Raw genomic sequence first — 9,173 nt, 5'->3', positions numbered from 1 at the left:
AAATCGATCATAGTTGCACACACAAAAACATTTGGTGGAAAAACTTTGTAAGGTGACTATAGTTCCATCCAATAAGTAATTTCCTAAGAAAGAGCATCATCTTTCTCCGATCAAAAAGAAAAGGTTAAAAAAACATGCAACGGCATTAGCTTTTAAGAAATACAAACAAACGAAAAAAATAAATAAACGTACAGCTAGACTAACTGGCATACAGAAGGCAATCTAAGAGAACATGCAGGGCAGCCTTATCTGGGCCAAAGGGTGCCACGACCCACCCTTTCAGAATTGAAAATGATAATTAAGTTTACAATAAGCATTTGGCCCAGCCCAAATATATCTGAGTCCAATACACCGACTACCTGCTGCCACGCACGCTCGTCTCTCCTCCTTTCCCCCCAAATCTACCAAACCTTATCTGTTCTTCTATCCCTAAATCGACCAGTCCTCTGTTCTCCTCCCTTTCCCAAATCAACCAGGTCTTTCACTCGCTTCTCGCTGCTGCCAACCGCTGGCCGCCGGCCTTGCCAACTTCCACGCCCTCCGTAGTGAGGGCCCTCCAGGCCGCCACGACGGGTGTGGGGTGTCTGCTGATGTTTGCTGCTTCTTCTCCTTCCCTCACTACCTTCTCCGCTCGTGTTGCCTACTGCCGCCGACTGATAAATTAATCGGTGAACTGTTGTTGAAGGGCCGAAGGAGCAAGACTGCTGCAAGAGGAAAGTATGTTTCAAAATTAATTAAAGAAAAATGATTCAATGATTTTCTTCGTAGACTTGCATAAAGTTTTGGTTGCCGTGTACTTTTTGAAGATACTATCTCCGTCAGCCATGTATTATGCCAAATTTTGATAGCCTAACCATCCATATTTTTTGTGATATGCACATCATTTATGAAGTACAGGTTCAGATCCATCATTCATTCATGCTTTTTGGGCTTCGACTTTTTCTAGTAGTATATCAGACAGTCAGCCATCTTCTGAATCTGAAAAAGAGGTGACAGTGATTTTTGAATTTTTTGTGAGGTAACACTGGCGAAACAGCAAACCATGGTCCAGGAAAGCATATATGTAGTTATTGGCCATATGCAGGCATCTTTTGGTCAGTCTGGTGTGTTCTATAGTTGTCGCCATGGACAACTTTTGGCCAGGCCGATGTATTCTACAGTTGAGGCAATGGTGCACTTTTGGCCAGTCTGGTGTATTCTATAGTTGTGGCAATGGAGTGGTCATTATCCACAATACCAGGTATGTTGTTGCTACAATGTATCTATGTTAACATAAATCGTGAGCACTGGATAATAGTAGTAATTATATATACACAATGTATATTTTGTTCCAGTCTATGCTATGACATTATGAGCCGCATCTATTTTGTGCACATTTTGTTTTGTATTTGAAATCCCCTCCCTCTTTGCTGCTTGTCAAGCTCAGACACTGGCATATAGGACAAATTAACCATACACAATACATGTACATATGAACTAAAATACAATGGGCATCCTAAAGCTAACATGGGAAAATAATGAAACAACCTGAAAGAAAGAATGCAGCAAATGGAAAGCATATAATAATGGTCTATAAAAACCTAGCTCTTTTTTCGGCAAAAAGAATCAGTTATTTCTAGTTCCCTAATTCTAGAGCTTCATATTTCCGGTTCTTGCAATTTATCTGCGATAATCTGGTAAAGTACAACATGCACCAACTGAACATTTGCTAGTATAGCTAAAAGCTGAAGCTATCCGACACAAGGACCTTCCAATTTTCCAAGACGGTTAGTCACTATGTGTGAACAAGGCCAGAGGACTAAAATATAAAAAGCAAGCTAAGGATTCATCAGCAGATTTTTCCTGTGCTTGCTATATGTCTGAAACAAACAATAGTCAAAGAGTGTACTTACGAACAGACGTAAGCAGACACCATATCAATAGCTAACAGCATCACACAGCAACCCGATCACACATCAAGATGGATTGATGGAAATGGAAAGATAAAGTATGCTCTGGCAGTAGAACCAAAATTTCCTAACCTGTAACCATGAAAAATATCCGAATACAACAAAATTATGTCCCATCCATGTCATCTAAAGATTCTGAACCATCCAAACAAATTTTATACCAAGATTGTGGATGCATTCCTGCAAAAGAATAAGATAAAGAAAATGCAATAAAAACCTCAAGTGTAGGTTTGTTTGAAATTCAGATATTTTGCACATACCTTCTTTATGAATCTCCAAGGAATCAAATATAAATGATGAGAAGGATATCATGATTGTCCTAGTAGATATGGAATCCGAATAGAAGTAAGCCGTGATTCCTTGCTTCCATTGCCGCATTTCACTCGTAACAGAGGCTTTGAAAACAAATATCCTTTGCTTATTCGTGCTACTGTTGGATCTAGGAGGCTAGGAAGACAGACCTTTTCGTTACGCATTTAGCCATATTAGGTACCTGAAAATTGAAAAAAGCCAATTGATATGAGCACATGAAGCTACAAGAAGATACCAACTCCTAGATACTTTGCACTTTGAATATTTTATTAGATGAATCTGTAAGACATGCAGATTATGAATATCAAATATCTTCCCTATGGTCTTAAAATGTGGGTCTAGATGAATAAACATATTAGTCATTTGCATTAGGATTGGTAAGATTCTAATCACCCTAGACAATATATGAAGTGCAATGGTTTGACTTGTTCTATATCCAATTTCAATTGCTTTGTTCTATGAAATAAGGAAGACAAAGTGTAGTCTGATTAGGATGCAAGTCAATTTTTAGGTTTTCAAGCAAGGGCTGACATAGATATACAAACCAGAAGAATTGCCCCCATTTGAATTACTTTATATGTTCACTACCAGTTTCAAATGACAAAAGGAGCAAGTGAAAGTAAAAGAAAAGTGCATAAAAGAAAAGGTACTCGCTTGAACAGATCTGCAAAACTTCATACTTGTATCAATGTGCTTTGTAATAAGCATTACTGCATAAGTATACAAATAGAAACATCATGATACATAAAGATAGGCCAGGGACATATGTGTTACCTTGCAAAGCACCACAGGTTTGGCCATCATGTTTGCGCCACCTCTCCTAGTTTTCCGGTAGGAACAAAAAATTAAAATATGTCGTCTTTTTTTCGCTACCACCACCAAACCCCAAACAACATTTAAGAAAACCCAACAGCATTTAAGAAAGCCCAACAGTACTGATGCATTTATCATTCCTATCCTTATAATACTAAACTGAAATCTGATTCTCTTGGAGGTTTGAAAATATTCGAAAAGATCCATCTTTGTAATCCCATAACGATTCATGAGTACAAAAATCGCCAAATAGACCAAAAAATTGCTAGAAGTATCTCAGTTCAAGTGCTACAACAGGAACCTGCGTATATAAATATAACCGTAGTTCGAAGAGGTGGGCGCTCACATCTTTCTCCACTGTCGGCTGTCACCACAGGGCACCACTCCAACCCCTTTGTTATCAGCATATACCTAAATATTGGTACAGCCAAATTTACAAAATTTATATATATTGTATGATAACAATATAGTATATTTTTTTTAGGCTATAAACCAAAGGTGATTGTCCAAAGTTTATATGCTGCTATCAACTATCTCTCTATATATAGTGCACGTGCTCAACCATTTTATTTTAACTATACAACTAACGCCTGTTAGCACAAGCGTAGAACATAAAATAGCTTGTTTATCCTCTTGGCAATAAATTAAAACAGCGAACCCCAGTTTCTAGTTTTGCGTGTTTCGCTCGAAGAAAAAAAGTAAATGGAAGTGAAAGCTCAGCCCATTGCATGAATAGCTACTATATTATTGGAATCTGGAAATTCTGGCTCACATATTGTTTGCCTTCAACCTTCGAAAATTTAAACTGAAGAGTGGAGCGATGTGGAAACCTAAGTAGCAGCAATTTGTTTTCTGCTAACCTCCCTCTCAGATATCACTTCCTTCACCAACAAAATAGATGTGCACCCACAGGATAAAAATCCATGTGTGTAGACCTAGCAATGCATGTGTGAGCTCAGAGTCTCGTTTTTTCGGCAAGGACATGAAAGGTAACCCTTAACTAACCCTTGACATCTGGAAGAATTAAACACTACCTGCTTATGTGCCCTCACCAACACGCTTCATATTGATTTAGGATGGTCTTGTCTCAGCTAAATTGTCTTCATGTTCATGCTGCAATTTTCTTTGCCTTTAAACAATAAATTGTAGATGTGGAAACAGTAGAGAATAGTCTATATGCGCACCAAATGAGGGCAACAGAAGTATCACCCATATGAAAAACGTCACTATGCGACCATAAATTTTCAGGAAATGATAGCATGGTGAGATTCATCGTGTAATAATGATTATAAGCACATGCATACATTTGAACAAACAGAAGATTAAGAAAGAGGAACATGCAACAAAAAAAGCTTTAGAAAAGCAGTACTAATTTCACCTCTGCAACAGAGAAAGTACAATTAGTTGCCATTTCCTACTGATGGCTAATTGCCTGAATAAAAAATGAGCAGTAGGTATAATGATGGTGTTATTTTCTTCCGCAAGCACCAAAACTTCGCCAAAAACGTAAAATATATTGGGAGCATTGTACCTTTATTTTCGCTATAATCCTTGCTCTTGCTTCTAGAATATATGATGGCAATGCGAGCTAGCCAGCGTCTTCATATTAGTCCATCCAAAAAGCACACCAAAGTTAACAGTTGGATTGATTGTATTATCTCTGAAACGCCATTATCAGAAATTTAGTTGATGCTTAATAGTAAATAGAAGTGCAGGGCTTGCTTATCACACTTACTTAGGACTCATGGGCCTTATCTAATTCCCCTCCAAAGCAAACCACCTTTCTATGCGAAATGGGCAAATGTGTAGGCAAAAATGCTATATACCAAAGAGTATATGGCAATCTAAACTGAAGTGCTACTCACAAGAAACCGAATATGATAACATGTTGTTGCTTGCTCTAATAATAAATAGGGTCTTGGAAAGGAGGGGGGTCTATTTTATTATACAGTTTAGTTTAGTGATCTGGTAAAAAATAAGGGCATGTCCAAACCAGACATGCGCAAGAGCCTCAAATCCATCGGGACACTTTGGTTAGATCAGAATGAGCAGAAATGAAAAATAGTGGCAAATTCAGCACAAGGGAAAACAAGTTTTGCATCTACACAACAGTGAAGCAAGGTAATGAGCTAAATTAGTGGACCTAGCACATATCTGATTCACTCTACACTGTAGGCTTACATAGCATCACAGTAATCTCCGGTCACTCATACGAAACCAAGCAAATTGAAGACCAAGATTTGCATATGGTAAATGAAGCCATACGTGTAGGAGAAATTCGTCGCATCGTGTTGCAAAACCAGAAAAGTAAAACCAAACCCCCTCTCCTAGAGCCTCTTCCCTATGATTTTCTTAGACACCATGGGAATGATGGGGGCAGAAGTTTAGAGCTAGCATGGAAAGGGACACCATGGTACATTGAAAAGGAGAGGCTCTTTGTACAGCAAAACAGCTCAGTGCACTCGGCGGACAAGGTTGCGGAAGGAGGGTTGCTGCCATCAGGGTAGGAATCAACCCTCACCCAAACCCTATCTGCATAAGAACAAAAAAAGGAAGGAATTAATTAGTGGGATGAGCTCAGGTCAAAAAATGAGGAAAGGAGTAAGAAAGGGCTCACCTGTGCTGGTGTCTCCGCCACGAATTGGGAGCTGTCCTTGACATCTCCTCTCACTACCGGAATCGCCCCCTATGCCGACGGCCAGGGCCGTCGGCATAGCCCTTAGACCCGTCGGGATAGGCCTATGCCGACGGCCCCCGTCGGCATAGGGCCGTCGGCAACATATGCGTCGGCACAGCCAGGGAGGCCGTCGGCACAGAAAAGCCGTCGGCATATATGATACGCCGACGGGGGCCGTACATCTATGCCGACGGCCCAGGCCGTCGGCAACTATCACGCCTAACGGCGGCGGCCGTAAAGTCTGCCCAACGAAAGGTCGCCACGTGGCACCACTATGCCAACGGCCAGGCCGTCGGCATAGTGGTGCCACGTGGCGACCAGACGCTGCTCTAGGACCAGGGCTATGCCGTCGGCCAGGCCGTCGGCATAAGTTGAAACTAAGCCGACGGCGAAGCCGTCGGCATAGTCCTTCATACAGAGCTCCCAGTAGGCGACACGTGGCCCCTATGCCGACGGCCAAGCCGTCAGCACAGTTTTCAAACTAAGCCGACGGCTAGGCCGTCGGCATAGGCGCCACGTGTCTCCTACTGGGAGCTCACGCTAGCCCTATGCCGACGGCCTAGCCGTCGGCATAGTTTGCATTTGCTTTTTTTTTCTTTTTTCTGTTTTTTTAAATCAATTCAATTCAAATAACAGCACATATCAGCAGATATATATGATGGGATAGACATATAAAACACAACGGGATATCATCCGGCACCATCACAACAATATATGCATAAGCATCATCACACACAAGTCTCTAAATGAACATCATCACAACCAACATAAGCATAAGCATATAGAAAAGCACACAAGTCATCTAAATGATCATCACCACACACAAGTCATCTCCAGCATCATCACCACACACAAGGATCATCGAGCACCACGGAGGTCGTCACCGCCAAGACGGCCGAAGCCCAGGTCGTCACTGCTAGCGACAGCGCTACCGCCAAGACCGCCTCCACCTCCGCCTCTGCCTCCGTGGATCGGAGTGGTCGGGCTCCGTGACTCGGGAGTGCTGCGAAGACCACCGCCAACGGTAGATCCACCTGTTCCCTGGATGTTGAAAAGACATATTAACGGGATATATGACTGTTTTGAAAGGAATGACATGCTTTGGTGAATAGATTGGGGATGAACTAACCGGCGAGGGGGCAGCGTTCTGTGCCACAAACTCCTCAAAGCTTATCAGCACTGGTTGTGCTGGAGGTAACCCCACGAACCTGTCGGCCGCCATATCCTGAAAAGCCTGCTGCATCTGGCTATCCCTCTGCACTTGGTGTTCATAAAGCCTCTGATGCCACGCAGCGGTCTCCTAGCGTGTGTACTCCAGGTAGGCCTACGGTATGACATGATGGAACTCATAAAACTACTAAATGCGGAAAATAAAGTGAGCAATGAAGATAAAAGGGAAAATACTTACAGATTATTGCTCCTGAAAGAGGGATTGTGAACTGGTCACTGGCTGGCTCGTGCGCTGGGTCCGGCTCGGGTCGATCCGACGAAGCTGTGTGTAGGAGATACTAGGAGTGATCACAGCATCGAAAACCGCCTCCTGACCGTGCTCCTTGGGCCCCATGCTCACCACCGCCATGTCGTCCAGAGGCGCCGCAATGGGGTCAGGTGTGTCAGGATGCAACTTCAGATACGCTTCGGAGTAGGCCTGCTTCCTCCCCGCAGTATGCTTGCCGTAGTACTGGGGCTCGCCAGGCTTGGAGTCCTTCCGCGTATGGGCGATCTCCCATGCCTGCATGTCTGAGAGCGGTCGCTTCAGTTTCTCCTCCTGCACCACCAAACAGAGGTTAGTCATACATAAGAAAGTGATGGTAAATAGAAGAAGAAGAATGTTTAATGGGGTTAGTCATACATTAACTGCCTTGTGGAGATAGTGGTTTCGGTTTCCCTGAGCATGTACTCCCTCCTTCCCTCGCACCCGCATAAAGAGGTTTCTTCGACGAGGCCAAGACCTCCAAGAAGACCTTTGCGGTTGACTCCGGCTCCTCCGGTTCATTCTCTAAAGGTGTCGCATTTGCCATTTCTGCAACAATGACATCATCTAGCATGTCCCTGACCCCGTCGTCCTCATATCCATCGATGCATTGTCGCATCACCTCCTCTCTACCACGGTCCTGCTCGGCTATGTTTATCGGCGGCATGTCAAAGTTTGGCATATATCCGTGCGTGCGAAGGTGCTCACTCATGTCCGTCTGATTTCTACGGTGACGTTGGCACATCTCGCACAGGGGTATGGTGGGATAATTCTCATTGGACGACGGAATATCTCCTTCAAATACACATCGGTTTTCGCGATCCACTTTGATGTTACTCGATTCCGACGGATAAAACCATTGTACATCCACTGATTATCTGCCATCCTCTGCTTTTTTGCAACCCACACAACATAATTAAGAATTCACTTAAATTAATGGCATCAAATTTTCAGTTTCTACCGCGTTTAATCCACCTACATCTCTAATAGGTAAAGATGGGTCCTAATCCCACCCGAGGATGTGTAGATTGAGTACGTTCTCCATTCTACCCCGTTCTGAGACAAAATTTTGGCAGCACCTCCCCGCTGTTCTCCAGATACACGTCTCGGCAAATAGCCGAGAGAATGTGCTCCGGAGAACAATGGGGAGGCGCCGCCCAAATCCTGTCTCGGAACGGGGTAGAACATGGAGAACATACCCAATCTACACATACTCGGGTTGTCCGTGGAAAACGCTGGACAATCCGAAAGAGCTGCGGTGATAAATATGCAATTGAATGCATATTTATCGATGCAACCCTTTTGGATGGGAGATGCCTAGGTTACGCCAGTTGACTTGAGAATGAAATCTAGTGACATGATTAAAAGAGCGTAGGAGGTGTAGGTGGATTTATAGCTCACCCTCGGCTGTAGAGGAAGTAGTCGAACAGAGCAGGGATGATCCGTGACCAACAACTCCGATGACGATCACTCCACCGACATGAAACTCTACAAAACCTACAACTTCCACCGCGACAAAAATTTAGAACATCACAACTCATAAAGCATATTTAAAACATATAAACATGTATTCATTTATTCTTGAACCATGTAGGGTTATTTCATCACATATTCATCATCATCATCACAACTAACAATATTAAATAAATATTCATCATCATCATCATCACAACTAACAATATCAACAATATATTCATCATCATCATCGATTCATCTCATCGAACCAAAAAAATTTGCAACATTCATCTATCTATCTAACAATCTATCTATCTCTATCTATCTATCTATTGATCTATCTATCTATATATCTAACAATCTATCTATCTAAAAACAGAAAAAAAAAGGTGGAGATCTCACCGGCGGGGAGAGGCAGGGCCGGGGCGAGGCAGGGCCAGGCAGGGCCGGGGCGAGGAGGCGACCGGTGGGGCGACGCGGCGGGCGGTGGGGG

General features: G+C 43.0%; 3 long non-coding RNA genes across 6 annotated transcripts in view; 1 reads left to right on the top strand and 2 right to left on the bottom strand.

Moving 5' to 3' along the window:
* The first annotated feature begins 420 nt into the window (after nt 1-420).
* Nucleotides 421-9,173, top strand: part of LOC119362011 — an 18,404-nt gene continuing 9,651 nt past the window's right edge. Inside the window, exons 1-2 of one of the 3 annotated variants that reach the window (XR_005173068.1) lie at nt 421-717; nt 1,019-1,240. This is a non-coding gene — a long non-coding RNA (uncharacterized LOC119362011). The remainder of the gene's footprint in view (nt 718-1,018; nt 1,241-9,173) is intronic. The other 2 variants (XR_005173069.1, XR_005173067.1) reach the window with 2 other exon arrangements.
* LOC119362013 lies at nt 659-2,260 on the bottom strand. Its single transcript, XR_005173073.1, has 3 exons — nt 2,210-2,260; nt 1,893-2,021; nt 659-704 (listed from the first exon to the last, which is right to left on the bottom strand). It is a non-coding gene; the product is annotated as an uncharacterized LOC119362013 (long non-coding RNA).
* On the bottom strand, nt 2,366-5,715 carry LOC119362012. Of its 2 annotated transcripts, none has more exons than XR_005173072.1 (6): nt 5,692-5,715; nt 5,340-5,606; nt 4,606-4,734; nt 3,376-3,485; nt 3,036-3,081; nt 2,366-2,442 (listed from the first exon to the last, which is right to left on the bottom strand). It is a non-coding gene; the product is annotated as an uncharacterized LOC119362012 (long non-coding RNA). The 2 variants fall into 2 exon arrangements; XR_005173071.1 differs by having other exon boundaries at nt 3,421-3,485.

This window comes from Triticum dicoccoides, chromosome 2B, assembly GCF_002162155.2.
Source record: "Triticum dicoccoides isolate Atlit2015 ecotype Zavitan chromosome 2B, WEW_v2.0, whole genome shotgun sequence".
NCBI classification, from domain to species: Eukaryota; Viridiplantae; Streptophyta; class Magnoliopsida; order Poales; family Poaceae; genus Triticum; species Triticum dicoccoides.
This window is presented reverse-complemented; position numbering and strand designations above follow the sequence as displayed.